General features: G+C 42.4%; 1 long non-coding RNA gene across 1 annotated transcript; it reads left to right on the top strand.

The window, feature by feature from the left end:
* Window positions 297-6,926, top strand: LOC110267776. The gene is made up of 2 exons (XR_002355686.1): window positions 297-5,118; window positions 5,370-6,926. It is a non-coding gene; the product is annotated as an uncharacterized LOC110267776 (long non-coding RNA).

The following is a 22,003-nucleotide window of genomic DNA, read 5'->3' as shown; positions in this document are numbered from 1 at the left end:
TAGGCTTTTACTGTGAATTATTATCTGATTCCGTTTATGCAACTGTATTCGGATTTGTGGATTATTGATTTGCCTCAGGGAGAAGAGAACTACGTGATTAATATATGAACGGAGTGTTATTCTTGTTTGCTGGATTGGAATTATGATTTCCTCTACTTAAGTGTGGCGAATTTTTTTGGATGATCTGTTAGTTGAATTGAAGATATTTTCCCATCTGGAAGTTTGGTTGGGCTCTTCTAATTTGTGATCTGTTCTGTTACGGTACTGTGTTGTTGAACATGACCTCCTTTTTTTCACGGAACTGTTTTCCTGATTGTTCAGGTGAGATCTCGATTGTGAACGTTTCCTTTTTGTCGGTGATTGGAGGATGATTCTGCTTCTTCCTAGATCCGGAGAAACTGAGAACTCTCTTTACCCTATCTTTTTATGAAACTTCTCCTATTCTTCAACTATTGATCTTATGTATAGAGATTTACCTACGGTTCTGCTTGTTGAACATGGCTTTTCTTTTACGGGACTGTTTTTCTGATTATTCAGGCGAGATTTAGATTGTGAACGCTTGCTTTCTGTTGGTGATTGGAGGATGAATTCTGCTTTTGCCTAGATCCGAAGAAACCGAGAACACTACCCTTGCTCCCCCCTAAAACTTCTATTCTTCGACTGTTCTTATCATTATTATTGTAGAGGGATTTAGCTTCGGTTTTGCTTTGTTTGCAGTGTATTTTGGGAGGTTGGAGATTTGTAGATCGGATATATTGGAAAGAATTTTCTGCAATTTTCGACATGGACGATTAGATATCTAATTCCTTAAAACAGAACAGATTCTCTACTTTTACCCTTTTTTAAATTCAATTATAAATCATGCATGTGAATTAAAATGTGAATCTATATTCTATGCAGCGGTGTCCATCTTGAAGCGTGGTTGTTTTGAGTGCGACACATACAGAGGATAGAGATCAAGAACAGTTTTTCTAAACTTTCTTTCCCTGCATTTTTTTCCCAACTTACTTGTGGCAGCATTGCGAGTTAAATCTGGATGTGTTTCCTATGCAGTGTTGTCTGATCTTGTTACCGCGGGTGTTGAGTGCATCCTGGTCGATATGTTTCTTGCACTTGCCTGGTTCATTTGTTTAAGTTTTGCTTCCTTTTTTTTTTTATTTAAATTATTGGCTGCTTTGGTTCTTTGTTGTTTCCTCCATAATTCTGTCTCTTGGAAATCGGTTTATGTTTCTCTTTTTTGCCTTAGGAGCCAATTGAAGGATATGGGATTGCACTTAGGCGATGTGTCCAAGATTCCGAAATTGATAATTCCCTCCTAACATGTGCACCAATATTTTTTAGTATTAAATAATAGTTGGATTACGGAGTTATCTTGTTAATGTCCTGCAATGCTTTAAATTGGTTGCAGAAATCTGGAATCATGGATAGAAGATATATGGCAGGAAGGCTCAAAATAATACAGGCTCATAATCTGATTAACTTTTCTTTTTTAACTATATTGCGTTAATGGTCGTGCAAAATTAAATCTGAACTTGTTCTCTGGCAGTGTTTTTGTTTTGGTCAAGTAATGTTGTGTAGCTGGTGACTTTGTACCTGGAGTTTGGACGCACTGGATCTGTTGTCTCTTGGTTTTTTATTTTTTTGCTAGCTCATATGCATAAGTAATCCAGATATCAATTGAATTTCGTCTGTTCATTTGCAGTGTTGTCTTCCAATCATACTTTTGGCAACGGCATTCATGTATAATGGTGACTTCTAACTGAGTTTAGTGTTCTCTGTGTCTGTTCCTGTGCATTTCATTTCTTTGATGTTCTTTATATTGCTTGGGGAGGAGTGTTCCTTGATCTGTTTTTCCTGTGAATTTCTATCTAGTTTATAGAACTATTCTTGGATTTGTGGATTTTGGATTTACTTAGCTGCTGATCAAGATGCTTCTTTCTGGATTCGATAATTTTGGGAATGGTTATAGTTTCACACAGTTTCGCAGGGAAATGAACTAGGCGATGAACATATGGACAGGGTGCTATTCTTGTTTGCTGGATTGGAATTGTGATTTTCTCTCTTCAGGTGTAGCGAATTATGTGGATGATGAATGCTCGCTTTTTTGTTGGTGTTTGGAGGATGAATTCACTTTTGCCCAGATCTGAAGAAACTGAGAACTCTCTGAATCCTTGCTTTTTCTGAAAATTCTATGCAGCTGTTCTGTTGATTGTTAAGGCGACATTATCTGGATTATGAATGCTCGCTTTTTGTTGGTGTTTGGAGGATGAATTCTACTTTTGCCCAGATCTGAAGAAACTGAGAACTCTCTGAATCCTTGCTTTTTCTAAAAATTCTCCTATTCTGTACTATTCTTATTCCCGGAGAGATTTAGGTTTGCTTGTTTTTGCTTGGTTTGCAGTGTATTTGGGAGATGGGGGATTATAGATCGGAGATATTGGAAAGAATATTTTGCAAGACCCGAGAGGACCATATATCTAATTCCATAAAAGCAATCTGATTCTCTATACATTTTATTTCCTTGATCATTTAACTAAATATTTTAAAGCTTGCATTGTGAATTAAAATGTAGTTTATTTTCTATGCAGCATCGTAGCCTGGTTGTTGAGCACGATGCATACAGTGGATGGAATCTAGTTTCCTAAAACAGTTTTTCGAAGCTCTTCTTTCCTTTTTGTTCATTCCAACCTATTGTGCTAGCAGCATTTGAATTAAATGTCGTTGGTTTCCCGTGCAGTGTTGTCCGATCATGGGTGTTCAGTGCATCCTGGTGATATGCTTTTGCACCTGGCTGGTTCATTTGTTTAATTTTTGCTTTTTTTAATTTTAAATTTGCTACTTTGTGTTGTTTCCTGCGTTATTCTCTCGCGGTTGGAAATCGGTTTTTGTTTCTCTTTTCCTTAGGAACCAATTGAAGGGTATGGGATTGCACCAAGACTGTTCAAGATTCCGAGATTTATATGTCCTTGTTATAGTTTTTTTTTCTTTCTATCCCCTAAATATTATAAAAATAACTAGATTATATAGTTGTTTCACGTTGTTTTATGACCTCCAATGCTTTTCATTGGTTGCAGGGATTTAGAATTTTGGAAAAGATGTGTTTTGGAAAAAAAGCTCTGCAAAAATAATACAGGCTCATGATCTAGATTAAACTTGTCTTCTCTACTGAATTTTTCTTCCATATTTATTTTTTAGCATTAGTGGTTCGTGCAAAGTTCAATTTCAACCTGTTTTCTTGCAGTGTTATGATCGTTAACATTGTCCGTGTAATCGAGTTAGATGTGGAGTTGGTGACTTCTACCTGGAGTTTGAATTCCCTGGATCTTTCCTTTTGTCTCTTATTTTCTTTCCATGTATTTAGTATGAACATGTCAATTCCTGTTCCTTTGCAGTGTCGTCTTCCAATCGATACTTTTGACTACCATATTCATTCATATGGTGACTTCTACCTATAGCAGTTTGTGTTTTGTTCATGATTTTGACTGAGAGTTTAGAGAATGATGATAGGCCCAACCTGTTGTTCCCTCATCCTAGTTGTTGACACACTTTCAAGATAGGACTGTAAGCGTTTAATGAGCACTTATTGGTCGTCGTTGACCATATAGGCTGACTGTATCATATATAATCAATTTTGCTTTTTATCGCTTTTTAATTTTGGCCGAGCACATAAAAGTTATTGGATTCGGTAACATGAATTGTATAGTTGTTTATGCTTCCAGTTATCTCTGAGCAGAATCACACGGTGTATTGGTTGCGGGGGGTTATCAGTTCAGTCTCACTAATAAGGATAAGAGGATTTGACTTTAGTTCTTTTTTTGGTGTTGTGTTCTCTTTGGTTGAGGTCTTGGAATTGAATTGTGAACATGCTTTTGTGCAGTTAAACGACTGAGTGTATTGGAGATTAACTTTGGGGGTTCAGGAGCAAGATTCATAGTTTTCCCAACTCGACTTTGCCATTTGTTCTCAGGTGTTTTTGTTTGATCTGGTCTTCCATCAGTTTGACAAGCTGTTTCTTTCATTTATTTTCAGCTTCCTGCATACACGTTTGCCATAATTGGTCACACTACCCGTAATTGGAGAATTTTGCTTGAACGCTGTGAGGGGGCTGAATTATGTTAAAACTGTTGTAGATTGTTGTGCTGGCCTTGAACTGTTCTTGCATGCGAAGTATTGAAGGATTTTCTGTTATTAGGTTTTAACGTGTCTTGATTTTACTTAACTACTAAGGGAAACTGTAACCATGATGTCTTTGATTTCACTTTCTATTGGGCAAATTGCAACTATGATTTTGTTTTTTGTGCATAACTAGAAACTTCTTTTCTGTTCATCTCTTTCAATCTTCCATGTTGAGTACCATGTGTTTGGCAGCATCTGGAAATTGTAAGTCGAGTTTGAAATATTGAAGGACCTCTTCTTGGATGGTTTAACTAGGATTTTGTACCTAAATGAGTGACTTCTGAATGGTTTTCAAATTTTCGTCCTATAGTTTTTAAAGCTTCTCCTTGTCTGGATTTTCAACTTAATCTTGTCGTTTGTTTTACGTACGCATAACTGGTGACTGGTTTTTCTGGATCTTCACCTTAATCTCTCTTGTTTTTCTACAGTTCAGTGTCTTATGTTTGGCAGGAGCTAGGATTTGCAATTGGACTTTCTATGGGTTTTAAACCTAAACATCACTTTGGTGTACTGAAGGATTTAAGTATAATTGTCTGGTTTTTAAAGCTGCTGCTTCTTTGTTTGGATTTTCAAAATTTTTCTCTTCCGTTTGGCAGGATAAGGGATTTGTAATTGGACTTTGGGTGTTAAGGATGCAAGTATAACTGATGACTTTTAACTGGTTATTAAATTTTTTCTTTTGTGGATTTTCACCATGGTCTCTTCCATTCTTCTATGGTTCAGTGTCTTATGTTTGGCAGGAACTGGGGTTCAATTTGGAGTATCGAAGGATTTAAGTATAACCGGGACTGATTTTTAAAGCTTCTTTGTTTGGATCTTCAACTTAATTTTTCTTTTCCGTTTTTCTACGTTTGGCTTTCATATTCAGCAGGTTTAGGGATTTGTAATTGAATTGTAAGTTTCCTCCTCCGATCTTCTACGTTTGGCTAATATATTCAGCAGGTTAAGTGTTGAAGGATCTAAGGGTAACTGGTGACTTCTTACTGGTTATTAAAACTTTTTTTTTGGGTCTCTCTCAATTGGAATTTAAATGTTCAACTCGACGTCACTTTGGAGTATTGAAGGATTTGAGTATAACTGTGCCGGGCTTTTAAAGCTTTTGTTTGGATCTATATTAAAAGCTTTTTCTTTCTTTGGATTTTTATCTTGGCGTTTCTCCCTCTCTTCTAACATTTGGCACTCTTATTCAGCAGTATCTGGGATCTGTAAATGGATTTTGGTCTTGAAGGACCCAAGTATAACTGGTGACTTTTAACTGGTTATTATAAATTTTCTGTATTTTCACCTTAATCTTGTCCATTCTTCTAGTTCTATTTGGCAGGGGCTGGGATTTGCATTTGGATTTTAAATGTTTCCTATGGGTTTTAAATATTCAGCTCACCACCTCACTTCCTTCTGTGGTTTTAAATACCATCACAACTGGTGACTTCAGCAGGTTTAGGGATTTGTAATTGAATTGGAATTTTCCTCTTCCGATCTTCTACGTTTGGCTAATATATTCATCAGTGTATCATAAACAAAAGAATACACTAGAACCACTCACATCTATTCTACTCTTCTACATCTGTGAATCGCCCCTTTTCTGCTTATTGATTGCATGTTGGTTTTCGTCTGGATTACTTTTACATTTATTTTCAATGCAGGATCTTAAGGTGGTCAGATATACCCGGTTAGACATGGTTATTTGTTTCGTGTTATGATTTTATGCTTCTTAGTTTGAAGATATCTTTTCAGTTCTTTATGTGATTTGTCAAGTTAGTAGAATTCTTTGTGAAAATTCCTCTAAAATTTATAATATAGGTTAGCACGGTAAGCAACTGAAGTTTGAAATGGAAATGATGCTCTTATTCATCTATATTAATTGTCCTCGTCGGGGGACTTGATTGCCTCTTAACTTTGCATGCAATTTTGTTGTAGCCTCGGGTGAATTTTGGTGAGGGGATCTTTTACTAGGGATTTGGATATTACCGTGGTAGCAAAGGGTTTAGGAATTTTTTGTTATTTTAATTCATGATGAATTACGAAGGTTTTTTAATTGAGGTTTACTATCATTTTGCGAACTTGCTTTTGTGCAGTTCGCGGATCCCATTTTTGGCTGATTTCTATCTTGGGGGAACGAAGATCACAATGGCATTCAGGAGTTGGTAGCTGTTTCTGAAATCTGAACTTTTCTGATATGCCTCTTGTATTTTTGTCGTTTGGGAGAATTGTGGACCAACTTCTGTGCTGTTCAAGCGAGTGCTCCGAGAGAAGGGTATTCAAGGAAAGGTTGGGGTGATTGGTGATTCTACAGCAGTTATGGACGCAGGATAATTGGTTTTAATTCTTTGATTCTTGTCTCTCGTCTCGCATCTATATTGTTATTTGATATCTGTAGGCTGTTGGTGAAGATACTTTCCATCTGCAAATGTAGTGGTTGCTGTAGTATGCCATGGTTCAAGTGCAACCATCATCTCTCTAGCAGAAGCAGTAAAAGCAGAACGATGTTTTTAAGATCTGCATTTTCTGCTGACGTGTTTTTCACTTCCGTCTTGGAAAGCTGTTTCATATTTTTTGTGGATTTGTTTATGAAATTTGTTTTACTGGCCTTGTAAATAGCGCTTCTGTGTGTTTATTCTTAATTTCTGACACACTACAGAATGGTTGGTTCTATTGGGGGGTGGTTCCAGGTCAACTTCTTTGAAGTTGCATTCTTGTGCAGTTATCTCTCGCAGCTTTGCAGTAAATTTTATGTATATCTTCTATTCCAATGATTTTTTGTCATTTGGATTTCTAGATCTGGATGTGTGCTAGTGTCGCCATGCAGTTATGTGATCTAGGCCATTTTTATATGTTCCTGATGGTTTCTGTTACGGATCCGGCCCACCATTCCGGATCCAAGACCGAACCCAACACCGGTTCTCCGGGTCCGACCCGTTTTTCACTTCTAGAAAGTCCGAAAACGGCATTTTCAGACTCCTAACCGACTTTCGAATTCAAACGTCTCCTTTATCTTAGCCAAATAAGATAAGATAAGATATTCTCCATCACATATAAATAGAGGACTCAGGTCCCTCCAGGTATTCATTCATTCCACACACTTTCTACCTCTCAGATCCATTCTAACTTGAGCGTCGGAGTGTCTTTGCAGGTACCACCCCCATCGCCCCAGTCAAGTGATCCGGCATCCGTCTCGACCCGCAGGTTCCCGATCCATCTCTCAACCCGTACCAGAGACATCTTGTACATTGGCGCCGTCTGTGGAAACCCTGCGCCGACCGGGCCCGATGGGGGACGTCCTAGAGGAAACCCCCTCAAGCCAGGATGACCCCCAACCAATTAACCCGACCCCCGAGCACTGTGAAGTCACAAACCAAGCGAGAATAGCGAGTGCGGTCCAAAACGCGAACAATTACGACGTCACGGACAGACGACATCATGAGAAAGCCAGCGACAAAGCAGCGCAGATCATCCAGGATCTCTGACTCCGGGTTCAGGAACTCGAAGGCAAGATAACCAACAAAGGAAAACACAACAACGAGCACGGAAGCCATGCAACCTCCAGATCAAGATTTCGCCGCGGTAGATCGTCAACCCGAAGAGACGACAGAAGAAACGGTCGCAGTCCATCACGCGATCGCAGACACGAGAAATCACCAGAACGGCGATACAACAAGAAACATAACCGTAGCACCTCTCGAGATCTGAGTTCTCAACACTACTCAGACGAAGATCGGAGGGACCGAAACACCAAGCGCACGAGAAACGACCACATAATAATGGGCGGTACACCCTTTACAGAAAGAATCCTAAGAGCAAAACTCCCCAAAGGCTTCGACAAACCTACCGATATGAAGTACGACGGAACCAAGGATCCCCAAGAACACCTAACGGCTTTCGAAGCCAGAATGAACTTAGAAGGAGCAGCCGACGCGGTCTGATGCAGAGCTTTTCCGGTAACCCTCGCCGGGCCAGCAATCAAATGGTTCAACGTCCTCCCAAACGGATCCATAACCAGTTTCCACGATATCACACGAAAATTCATGGCCCAGTTCACTACAAGGATCACTAAAGCCAAACACCCCATCAGCTAGCTCGGGGTCACACAAAAACAAGACGAATCCACAAGAAAATACCTCGACCGCTTTAACGACGAATGCCTAACGGTCGACGGACTCACGGATTCCGTCGCAAGCCTTTGCCTGACCAACGGACTAATGAACGAAGATTTTCGCAAACACCTCACCACCAGACCGGTATGGACCATGCATGAGATCCAGAACGTCGCCAAAGACTACATCAACGACGAAGAAGTCAGCCAAGTCGTCGCGGCCAACAAGCGGCAGCACGGCAACAACCAACGCGGCAATTCGGCTTCTCACCATAACGCAACACCCAAAGAGAATCAACGGGACCACCCGAGGCCGACCAATCGGACACCGAGAATAGGCAAATTCTCCAATTACACACCCCCTAACTGCACCAATTACCGAGACATACCACCAAATAGCGGACCGAGGCATCATTCCAAAAGCCCGACAACTCAAGGAAAGGACAGGAGGCAACAAAACCCTCTACTGCGAATACCACCGAGGCTACGGTCATAAAACGCAGGATTGTTTCGACCTTAAAGACGCCCTTGAACAAGCCATACGAGACGGCAAACTCCCAGAATTTACCAAAATCATCAGAGAACCGAGACACGCGGAGAGAGACAGGTCACCGGAGAGAGAAGGACGTAACCCGAGAACCCAAAAGCGACCCCCAAGAGAAAGTCCAGAAGAAGACCCGACCATCATAGTAAACGTCATCACCGGCAAAGATGCACCATGCAAGTCAAAATCCAAGATAAAAAAGGACCTCCAGGTAATGGCCGTCAGAAACCAAGCCCCAACTCCCGTGTCCAACAAAGCAATAACCTTCCTATCCGAGGACTGCCAGCACGGTACCACAGCCGAAGACGCACCCTTCGTGATCTCGGCGAAGATCGGAACCGGACTAGTCCGAAGAATACTAGTAGACACCGGTGCAGACTCCAACATCCTCTTTCGAGGGGCCTTCGACAAGCTTGGGCTCCGCGACGAAAATCTCCAAACGCACTGCAATGGTGTCACGGGACTCGGGGACAACTTCCTCAAACCGGAAGGCTCCATCACACTCCCCCTCACCATAGGAACCAGTGACAAGAGGAGGACACTCATAGCTGAATTCGTGGTCCTAAAAGACTCCACTGCCTACAACGTCATCCTCGGAAGAAAGACGATCAATGACTTTTCGGCCATCATCTTTACCAAATACCTCCTTATGGAGTTCATAGCGGAGGACGACTCCATCGGGACCATCCACGGAGATCGGGAAATTGCGGCAGAATGCGACAACACCAGCCTGGCTTTACGGAAAAAATCCCGCGACGCAGCCGGGATATTCCTGGCCGACCTAGATGCCCGACAAGACGGCCAACCTAGACCCGAACCAGAAGGCGACATGGAGAAACTGCAAATAGGATAGACCAAGGACGAGTACACCTTTATCAATAGGAACCTCCCTTATGACCTAAAAGAAGACCTTTCCCAATTTTTAAAACAAAACAGAGACCTGTTCGCTTTCACTCCAGCCGACATGCCGGGGTCTCGAGATGACGAGCCCAAAAAACCTACGCGACGTTCAGAAGCTCACCGGTCGACTGACAGCCCTATCTCGCTTTCTCGGAGCATCAGCCCAAAAAGCAATCCCCTTCTTCAAACTAATGAAAAAAGGAGCCCCCTTCATATGGAAAGAAGAGTGCGAAGCGGCATTCTAACACTTCAAGAAAATCCTGGCGGAACCACCAATCCTCGCCAAACCCCAAACAGGGGAAACCCTGTACTTATACCTCTCCATAACGGAAGAAACACTCGCGGCGGCACTCATCCGAGAAAACAAGAAAAAAGAGCAAAAACCTATATACTTCACAAGCAAAGTCCTACAAGACGCAGAGACCCGCTACTCGCGCCTAGAAAAACTAGCCTTTGCCCTCCTCACGGCGTCCCGACGCTTGCGACAATATTTTCAAGCCCACCCCGTAACGGTTCGAACCGACCAAGCAGTCAAACAGGTACTACAGAAGCCCGACCTAGCGGGTAGAATGCTAGCATGGTCCGTCGAACTATCCCAATTCGACATCAAGTTCGAACCCCGATACGCAATCAAAGCACAGGCTATGGCCGACTTCATCGCAGAGATGACCCCAGGAAACACCCCTCCCGAGGCATGGAAACTACACGTTGACGGCACCTCGAACGTCACTTCCGGAGGCGCCGGAGTCATTCTGGAAAGCCAAAACGGCGTCGTGATCGAACAATCAGTCCGATACGATTTTCCGGTCTCAAACAACCAAGCAGAATACGAGGCCCTCCTGGCAGGCCTAACCCTAGCCAGCGAAGTCGAGGCAAAAGTCTTGGAGATCAACACGGATTCGCAAGTAGTCAGTTCCCAAATCAACGGAGACTACCAAACGCGAGATCCCCTACTACAACAATACCTCGCCAAGGTCAACAAACTAAAAGAAAAATTCAACCAGGTAATCATACAGCACGTCCCCAGGGAAAGAAACGCCAGAGCCGACCTCCTCTCCAAACTTGCTAGCACCAAACCAGGACACGGCAACAAATCGCTAATTCAGGAGGTCGTCAAAACGCCGTCCGTATCCTTAACAGCCGACACCCACCTGACACACTCCCACCACAAGTCATGGACCTACCCCATCCTACAGTACCTCCTCAACAGGGAACTGCCCGAAGACCCTAAAGAGGGAAAACGAATAAAAAGGGAGGTCGCCGGTTATACGGTCGTCGCAGGACAACTATACAAACGCGGATTCTCGCAACCCCTGCTCAAATGCGTCGAGCCCGGGAGCACGGAATACATACTACGCGAAATCCATGAAGGCTGTTGCGGCCACCACGTCGGAGGTAAAACCCTTGCCCAAAAAGTCATCCGCGCCGGCTACTTCTGGCCCACGATCATCCGGGACTCCATGCAACTAGTGAAAAACTGCGATAAATGTCAACGGCACGCCAACATCCACCAAGCCGCCCCACATCAGCTCAGCATCATATCGGCAGAACGGCCATTCGGCACCTGGGGGATCGACCTTGTCGGACCTTTTCCCACGGCACCAGGCCAACTCCGATATCTCATCGTCGCCATAGACTATTTTACCAAATGGATCGAGGTCGAGCCGCTAGCCTCTATCACGGCGACCCAATGTCGAAAATTCCTTTGGCGACAAATCATCACCCGATTTGGGATCCTCGAGATCGTCATCTCGGACAACGGAACCCAGTTTGCCGACACCAAATTCAAGGAATTCCTAAACGGGCTACGCATATCCCATCGCTTTAGCTCGGTAGAACACCCCCAAACAAACGGACAAGTGGAATCAGCAAACAAAATAATAGTCAAAGGCCTCAAGAAACGACTCGACGAAGCCAAAGGACTATGGGCAGACGAACTCGGATCGGTCTTATGGTCGTACCGCACGACCCCGCAGACAGCTACCGGGGAAACCCCCTTCCGATTAACCTACGGCACGGAAGCTATCATCCCAGTTGAAATCGGCGACCCAAGCCCACGAAGAACAATCGGAGGCAACGACGAAGAAGCAGAACGAGACCTCACTAGCGAAATAAGAAGCGTAGCCCACCTCAGAGAGCTAGCCCTAAAACAAAGAATCAGCCTGAGATACAACCACGGAGTCATTCGGCGAGAGTTCACAACTGACGACCTCGTCCTACGGCGAAACGACATCGGTCCCCCAACCCTGGGAGAAGGAAAACTCGCCCCCAACTGGGAGGGACCATATAGAATCAAAGCTGCAATCGGGAAAGGAGCCTACAAACTCGAACGGCTTAACGGTAACGAAGTCCCGAGAACGTGGAACGCCGCCAACTTACGGCGATACTACTCCTAAAACCAACCCAGGTCTCCATTTCCCCCCTCCCCCGTTTCCTTTTACGCTTTCGCTTTACTTATTTGCAAAATTACATTTACATTTCAAAAACTACGCCTATGTATCAAACTCGGGTACTCTTTTCCGCCAACAACGGAGGGTTTTAACGAGGCCCACCCATCAATAAAATCACATTACAAAGCTATCCCTAAATTCTTTATTTCTCACACAATGTCCCAATTACGGAACAAAATCACGGCCACAACTGGAGGACCGATCACCCCCCAGGCCCAATCCACGGATATCCATATAAATCCGACCACACGACGGTCCACTCATCCCAAACACGGGAAAAAGATTAATTAAACGGAATAGCTTTTTACGAAAAGAGCCCGAACGGCTCGAAAAATTGTTAAAAACGAAAAACCGAAGTTACGGAGTCACGGTTACACGGCCCACGGCCAAACCAAATGTATCCAAAAAACAAAGTCTAAAAAAGCGGGAGAACAAAAGATTACAAAGATAAAGCTACTCGAGGTCGACTATCTGACCATCACGAACGGTCTTGAATGCGCCCATCACGGACACGTCCACTCCCGGAGCAAGCACCAAGGCCTACGCCTTCATCGTCTCCTCAGTAGCAGCAATTGCATCCTTAGCATCGGCCAACAGTTCAGTTTTCTCCCTCTTCAATGTAGCAACCTCGGCAGTCAGAGCCTCCATCTCACCAAGAAGTACGGTAGCCCGGGAACCCGCATCAGAAGCCTTACGCCGCTCCTCGCCCAGCTGAGAAAGGAGTGAAGTCTCAACTTCGGAAAGCCGGAGAATCTCCGCCCCAGCTTCCTCAGAAGACTTCACCGCTTTCCCCCTCGCAATCTCGGCAGCATCGAGCTCCTCCTTCAACTTAGCCACCTCAGCCTGAGATTGACGAAGCTTCTTATCCAATAAACCAACCTGAGCCATCACAGGCTCAGCCTTCCGAACAACAACAGCAGAGCGAAGGAGAGCACGATACACCGACTTGGTCTGGAACGAGACATCACAGCCATCAAAATAAGGCTCCGTACCAGGCATCAAATGCTGATCAATAAAATCCGGAGCATCAAAATGACGATCCATCACACTTGGCACCAAACCCTCCTCAAAAGTCTCGCTGCTCGGGTCCTCGGGCCTCTTTCTCTTCCGAGAAGCCTCAGCAGCCGACACTACCACAACCTCAGGAGAGTTCACATGGCCAGGGGAAACTTGAACCTCTGCCCGAGCAGCCGAGGAAATCACCTCCTGGGAAACCGGTTGAGATTCCACGGCAGGATTGGAGACAGGGGTAGAAGGAGACGAGGATCCCTCCTCCCGACCCATCGCCGCCTTCAACCTAGCCAGAGAAGTCAGCCCACCAGCCATCTCAACTGAAAGAAATAAAAAATAACAAGATTACAAAAAGGCAAGAATAGAACATACGAAATCGGGAAAAGAAGACAAAGCACACACCGATATACACCCGACAAGCCTCGGGATCCCCCATAACGTCCCGAGGATTCAACGGACGCTCACCAAATAAATGCCACAAAACATTGGCAACGTCCTTATCCTCCTGGGACAAGCCATCGTAGGTGAATTTAGTTAGAACCGACGGGCCAGCCTGGAAATTCCAGTATGTCGGAAACCGACGAACGCCCTCCGGTGACAGCCAGAATGGATGGTGCCCCTGGACAGGACGCACCTTAAAATACTCCCATTTAAAACCATGAAAAGAATCCTCAAATAAACCAAAAATACGGCGATGAGGCTGAGCCCGAAAGGACATATACCTCTTCTTATGCTTCCCCTCCTTAGTCGGAAGAGTGCATAAGAAAAGAAAAAGAAAAACAGGAACGGAAGCCGGAAGGTCGAGATACCGGCACACCAACTCAAACGACCGCACAGCAGCCCAGCTGTTCGGGTGAAGTTGAGACGGCGCCACGGAACACCGACTCAACAGATCCTGAACAAACGACGAGAAGGGAAGTCGCACGCCAAGCCGAGTGAACATCGACTCGTAAACCCACATCCAATCCGGAACGGTGGGAGAATGCAGATTCAAGTAACAAACGCGCTCGTCGGCATCCGGGAGGACGAGCTCATACCGCCCCTCCTCATCACCACCGCCACAGATGGCCCCCTGATCACGGAGCCGTTGAAGGTCGCCCTCCGTCATCCGCGACGGAACGCCCCATACATCACTAGTCACCCAACCATAACGATTGGGAACGCCCCTGGAAGGGGCTACTGGAGCCCTCACACCTTCATTTCTCCGCCGTTGCATACCTAAAACAGGGAGGAGCACCACCATCAGCCTGCTAACCCTAGACAGAAGCAAGACAGAAACCTACACACCGCTACCAAACCAACGCGGCGGTACACCGCCATCACCGAATGAATACGGCGGTGCTCGACCCCTCCAAAAACTCAAACAACCACCCCCCAAAAAAGAGACTAGTTCAACGCAAAACTAAAAACAGGCAGAACAATGCATGGCAAAAAACAGAGCAGCATTCACAAAATAACAGGAAAAGAATAAACGAAACGCGCTAACCTGGAAATGCAGAAAGAACACTTGAGGAAGCTCGAAAAGCAGAAGCAGCAAGCAAAAACAAAAAAAAAACGAAAGACCACAGAGAAAGGAGGGGACTTTCTGTTCAGAGAGAAATTCTTCAGAAGAGAATGGAAAAAGGAAAAAGAAAGGGAAACGAGCGAGGGAACTGAAATAAAAATCCAAAACGGTTTCAAAGAGGGGTGAACTGACACAATTACCCCTAGGCACAGTTAAAGCTAGTAGGGGCAGAAAAGGGAAAACGTCCCTTCACATTTAATGACCCTCCCTCGAAAAAAGAAACTGATAAAGCATCGAAGAACGCAACAGACACGGCAGAAGCGGAGGAGTCTCGTCAAACCAAAAAACGGTCAGACGAGCCCCCCAGCGAAACCGGAACCAAGGCACCGACCTCCCTCCAGGAAACAAAACGAACTCCCGAGACGAACCGAAGCCCACGGACAGGCATCACGCCTTTCAAGCGACGGACCGACCTTGTTCGCTCTCCCGCTGCGGGGGCAACTGTTACGGATCCGGCCCACTATCCCGGATCCAAGACCGAACCCAACACCGGTTCCCCGGGTCCGACCCGTTCCTCACTTCTAGAAGGCCCGAAAACGGCATTCTCAGACTCCTAACCGACTTTCGAATTCAAACGTCTCCTTTATCTTAGCCAAATAAGATAAGATAAGATATTCTCCATCACCTATAAATAGAGGACTCAGGTCCCTCCAGGTATTCATTCATTCCACACTTTCTACCTCTCAGATCCATTCTGACTTGAGCGTCGGAGTGTCTTTGCAGGTACCACCCCCATCGCCCCAGTCAAGTGATCCGGCATCCGCCTTGACCCGCAGGTTCCCGATCCATCTCTCAATCCGTACCAGAGACATCTTGTACAGTTTCTTTTACGGGGTGTGCGCTAGTTGATATAAGACTTTGCTTTCTGGAATGCTTGGTGACCTTTTGAAGGTGGATTTTGCAATAACGGATGCGACATTATCGAAGATTATTGATGGTTCAGTTCTGTTGCTTAGCCGCTTTGGTGTATGTGTTCGCATAACTCCATTATTTTGTCATCCTCGTGTATACGCATGCTGATCTATTCAAATGGTATATATTCTTGCACGCTGAACTTGAAATCTGCTGTTTTGACCTGAGTTGCTATTTGGATCATGTTCTTACCTAATAAAATGCGTCCAAGTTATTGCTTTACATTACCTCTGATTCCAATGTTTTCAAGTAGAGTGGATGTATGTTGTGTTCGTGTGTATAGGATGTTTCAGGTATTTAATCGGAGCGGCATCATGGAGGAAGATTTGCCTACAACCATAACCGTTTTCTCTTTTCTGTTTTCACCGTGTATTGTAAAGATTGTACTGTGGATTCTTGATTTCTTATAGTGGAATGCTTTTATTATTTTTCCCGTGGATGTAGGTCATTTGACCGAACCACGTAAATTCCCTGGTCTCCTTTCCCTATTGGATTAATTATTTTATGCGTTTCGGTGGCTGAGAGCATCAAGTCAAATAGGAATAAAATGGAACAGGTCATGATCGTAAATTTGTAATTGAAATTCCAGAAATGCAAAGTGCACTAGCAAACTGATACTACTGTGAAGTCAGTTTAGTAAACTAAAACCAAGTTTAATAACCGTTGAACAATAACCCAATGGTAAGATATATTGAATTCGCGAAACTCTAAAGAAACTGGTAACTTCGTTAGCAATTCTAGCGGTAATGGTCTGACCTAGATAAAATTCTACTTCGAAGAAAATCTTACTTCGGATAGGCCAAATCATTAACATTTTTTTTTTCAAAAATGTAAGTTTATCCTCGTTCAGTTCCTGCTCTCGGGACCACTATCTTTCACCTTCCAACTTCACTTCATCTCTCATCCCTATATCACAACACTTCTGCTATCATTCCCTTTGAAATCATCACCACCAGCAATAATAATACTAAAAACAAATATTAAAATTAGAATAATAATATTAACAATATCAAACATAACTCAACATCAGAACAGACAGAGAAGAGAAGAAAGGAAAGGAAAAGGCAAGGCGGTGGATGCTGGTGTCACTGTTGCTGGATAAAGAGGAGGATAGAGATGAGAGGAGGGGGAAAGAGCGCGAGAGAAAATGCCCACGTGCATATTGGACTAATTATTTTATGCGTTTCGGCGGCTGAGAGCATCAAGTCAAATAGGAATAAAATGGAACAGGTCATGATCGTAAATTTGTAATTGAAATTCCAGAAATGCAAAGTGCACTAGCAAACTGATACTACTGTGAAGTCAGTTTAGTAAACTAAAACCAAGTTTAATAACCGTTGAACAATAACCCAATGGTAAGATATATTGAATTCGCGAAACTCTAAAGAAACTGGTAACTTCGTTAGCAATTCTAGCGGTAATGGTCTGACCTAGATAAAATTCTACTTCGAAGAAAATCTTACTTCGGATAGGCCAAATCATTAACATTTTTTTTTTCAAAAATGTAAGTTTATCCTCGTTCAGTTCCTGCTCTCGGGACCACTATCTTTCACCTTCCAACTTCACTTCATCTCTCATCCCTATATCACAACACTTCTGCTATCATTCCCTTTGAAATCATCACCACCAGCAATAATAATACTAAAAACAAATATTAAAATTAGAATAATAATATTAACAATATCAAACATAACTCAACATCAGAACAGACAGAGAAGAGAAGAAAGGAAAGGAAAAGGCAAGGCGGTGGATGCTGGTGTCACTGTTGCTGGATAAAGAGGAGGATAGAGATGAGAGGAGGGGGAAAGAGCGCGAGAGAAAATGCCCACGTGCATAGTTTAAAACACCATATTGGACCGGTTTGTTCGATCAAAAAATCGATAAATCGGATCTCTAATCGGTTCATTTTAATTGAAAAACCGTTTAAGATAAAAAATTGGTAAGAACAGGTTAAGCTGGTGAAAATCCGTCAAAATGGATGAAAATTGGTAAAAAATCAGTCTAATTGAACTGTTCAAGAAAATTTTCCAAAATTGTGAAGATACGATTTGAACCTAGAAAAATCTTATACTGTATATTCTCCTTGTCACTAAATCATGATATTTTTATTATACTTTGTTGTATTTATTGTTTGTTGTTGTTGACTGGGTATAGTATTAAAACAGACTTAACTAACTACCTCAACTCTACTAAGAACTTTTCAGTTCTTACCCCTTTACCTTCTCCTTCAGATGGAGACAGGTGTCCTATTCTATGAGTTAGACCACCCGTATATCTAGGAGAACCCGGTGCATCATAGTTTCTACATAGTAACTACCGAGCCTCGAGTACGATTGTATGTGTTACAAGACCATCCCGTCCAACATTTGATCGATACTACTTTTTCTTTGACCCTGATACCCCTTATGAGTTTTCTTTATCATGGCTTCACCCAGGCACACCACATCATCCGTTCTCTAATGGACCTGGACATCCTCATCCTATATAGCCCGAGGACCAGGTTGTTCCCCTGTTAGACCCAGTTGACCAGCATGTACATGAGTCTGTACCTGAGTGGGATATTCCTCTAGAGCTGATTTTATCACCCTCGTCTAGCGCACAGACTAGAGAGTTATCTGGACTTTCTGGGAATACTTCTGATACGACTCTTGCAGATGGACCTGTGCTCGCTGATGGACCTGTGCATATGGATCTGAGCAGTGATAGTAGCATCAAAGAGATTCCGGAGGTTATAGAGATTTCTGACAATGAGGAAGATCCTGAAGAGTACTCTGATGTCATAGAGATTTCATCTTTAAATAGTGACGATTGATGGTTCGAGCTTGACAATATATTTTGGAAGCGTTTCAGCTTAGTATAGATTTTGTATTGTAGTCTTTCACTTTTGAATTAGATCCACCGAGAGATTAAGAGTTGTATAGCTTTGCTAAGCTAGTTCGGTTGCCAGATTAGGGGTTTCCATTATAGACCAGGATTCGGAATGATATATATTTGTACGTAGTTATAAGCTGTGTTAAGATGGTACTCTGACTAGCTTGTTTTGGTTTAAGCTATCTTTGTGTATATTGTATAGAAGATATGTATATATTATATATTATTACAATTTCTCTATGTGTTGCTTTATTTCTTTTTGTGTTTGTTTGTGTTGCTTAATTTCTTACAATCATTTGATTCGTTTTTAAAATAAATATATGTCGATCGAATGCTAATTTGATTACAGGCTTAATAATAACAATTAGGTATGTTTTAAAAAAGCAAGTTAGTAGTGTTTAGTTTTCAGTATGACCATGATGTGTTAGAAATTGGGTCGTTACAATTTGGTATCAGAGCAGTTTTTTCTGTTAGAGCTTGGGAAAATGGACTGAATTATGCTTCATTGCATACTCTGAGTTGTGTCTCATGCATTTAGGATATCTTTGTGATATGGATTGCATAACTGTCATTATATATTCATTTCAGAGACTATTCACACTTTACCTGAAATGTTAAGACTGACCACCTTAATATGAAATGTTGGGTGTGAATAAGATCTTAATGGCTGCACGGGGATGAGGATGCGGTAGGCGAAGTGAAAATTCAGGAGATATTCCGAGGAACGACGCGGATGCTGTTATAGCTATCGTAAACACCATGGCTGATGCTGTGCGTGAAACGATGACTTCTACTACCCGAGCAATTGACCGTTTAGGGGAGAGGAATGATGAACGTAATGGTGAGCGCAATGAAGATAGCAACGGTAATGAGGATGCCGGATCACGAAAAATCTATGACGCTGGCAGTTTTTCTGAAGGTAAATCCGCCTAAATTTAAGGGAACGCTTGTTGTGATTGAAGTTGACAATTGATTCCCTGGTATCGAGAAGCATTGCGAGTGCAACATGTGCCAGAAGGACAACATGTGGAGTTTGCGACATATATGCTAGAAGGAGAAGTTGAGTACTGGTGGCATAGAGTATAGCGGTTGCTACGGCAGAATGCTCGAGAGATTCTTTGGAATACTTTTAAGGAAGAATTCTATAATAAGTATTTTTTTTATATCAGTTCGTGATGCCAAGGAGATGTAATTGATGCAGTTGAGGCAGGAAAATATGTCAGTAGCAGAGTACACTGGAAGGTTTGAAAATTTCTGCCGATTCTCTAAGATCTGTCAGAGAAATTCAGATGATTTTGAATAATGAAAGTGTTTGAAGTTTGAATGAGTATTTTTTGACGAGTTGATGCATTCGTTGGTTTCACTGAAAATGTAAAATTTTGCAGAGCTACAAGAGTCAATTGATGGAATATTGCGAGAAGAAGATGGCAGTATCGAAAATAATTCGTCCAAGTTTACCACCAAGAAACTTTAACAATTTCAATTGGTATGTGGTACGATGAAAGATGAATTTTAAGGCACCTGGAGCACCATGTGCAAGGAAATCAACAAGCTAGGAACATTCCTATTTGCTCTACTATTGGAAATGGCAATAGGTTAAGACAGAGTGCTGACAAGCGACCTCAGCAGGTCCAAGTGGACATGACATGTAAACAGTATGGGAAGAATCATCCTGGTAGACCTTGTAAATTTGGAACGATTGTCCGTTATAACTGCGGTGAACTGGGGCACATGGTGAGGAATTGTCCAAAGAAGTTTGTTCAAGAATCAGTTAGGGTCTAACAGTAAGGACGGGTATTTGCTATGACCGCTGATGATACTGTATATTTGAACTCCTTGATTTAAGGTCAGTGTTATGTCAAGACTCGCTTCTTAACTGTATTATATGATTTGGGTGCGTCACATTCTTTTATTTCTTTAAGTGTTGCACATGAGTTGGGATTAAATTTATCGAAACTAAATTTTGATTTGATTGTTCATACACCCACATGCCAAAATACTTTGACTAGCCTAGTATGCCAACAAATAGAATTTGTCATAGACGGAAGAACCTTTGCACATTACCTAGTCTGCTTGCCTTTATATGGTTTAGATATTATTTTAGGATTGGACTGGTTATTCAAAAATCATATTTTTCTGGAATGTTTTGAGAAGACTGCTATCATTTTGCCTGAAAATGTACCTACTGGACTAGTATTATCCAATGCTTTCTATTTAAATTCTGTAAAAGTTACATGTGATGGGAGTAATGGTGAGGGGTACGTTCTGTTAATGGCTAGCTCAAACGGCAACGGACAAAGTCTGAAACGGATCCAAATGGTGAAGAAATTTTTCGATGTTTTTTCCTGAAGACATACTAGAGTGTTCTCCTCGGCGAGAGATAGATTTCGGCATTGACTTAATACTTGGAGTTGGACCGATCTTGATAGCACCTTATCGGATGTTACCATTGGAGCTAGCAGAACTGAAGAAGCAATTAGATGAGCTACATGGGAAGAAGTTTATTCGTCCAAGTGTTCATCGTGGGAGTTCCAGTACTGTTGGTAAAGAAGAAGGATGGCGAATAAGGTTGTGCGTGAATTATCGACAGTTGAATAAGGTCACTATCAAGAATAAGTATCCACTTCTTTGGATTGGGAAAGAAGACAAAGTCAAAGATTCTCTACTGTTTAGAATTGGTATCCTCAGCAAGCTCAAGTTTTTGAAGCTTTACTCTTATATAAAATCGTAAACGGCCAGCACTTGAATTAAGGTGGAAGCACACTATTTGGGTCTTCATAGCTTTCTAACTATACCTTCTTTTCCTTCATGGTTTAACTTTAAAATTTTCTATTCTTCAAATTTATCTTTGTTTCAATCAATGGAAAAAGGTAAATATGTAAGGTATCTATAAAAATCATTGAGAGAAAAGACAAAGAGAATAAGTTTGGAGAAAAGCCAGAAATTATATTAATTTCTTTTATTATCACTTCTGTTTTGTATTCATGAATATGAGAAGTTTCTCTTGCTAAGTTGGATGAATACTTAGTGGTGAGAGTCTAGGGAGTGAAGTTAGCCAAATCAAGTTTGGTTTGTCCCTGATAGGATTAGGTAGAATCCTTAGGAATTGGTGTTTGCAAATCTTTGATAAAGATAGTGCAAATTCTACCATCGTTGTAGTGAAAACTGGAATAGGCCACATTGCACATGGTGGCTGAACCAGGATATATGACTGGATTATTTCTCTTCTTTGCTCTTTTTGTTTTGCTAGTTATAAGATAAAATGAAGTTGTCTCCTACTTAATCAACTTCACAAAAATTATAGCAACACAAAGTGTTAGTTTTTCATCATTGCTTTGTTCCTGATTCATTCGGTGAGTGACAAAATAAATTTGTCACCTGCATAAGTAATGTTGCAGATTCTACAGTAACTCTATTTTAAATCCTAGTTTAAAATTTAGAAGTGTACAAAATTAAAAGATATAGATTCAACTTTCTCTTATTGA

This window comes from Arachis ipaensis, chromosome B10 (genome assembly GCF_000816755.2).
Source record: "Arachis ipaensis cultivar K30076 chromosome B10, Araip1.1, whole genome shotgun sequence".
NCBI classification, from domain to species: domain Eukaryota; kingdom Viridiplantae; phylum Streptophyta; class Magnoliopsida; order Fabales; family Fabaceae; genus Arachis; species Arachis ipaensis.
The sequence above is the reverse complement of the archived record's forward strand: the minus strand, read 5'-3'. Positions and strand labels throughout refer to the sequence as shown.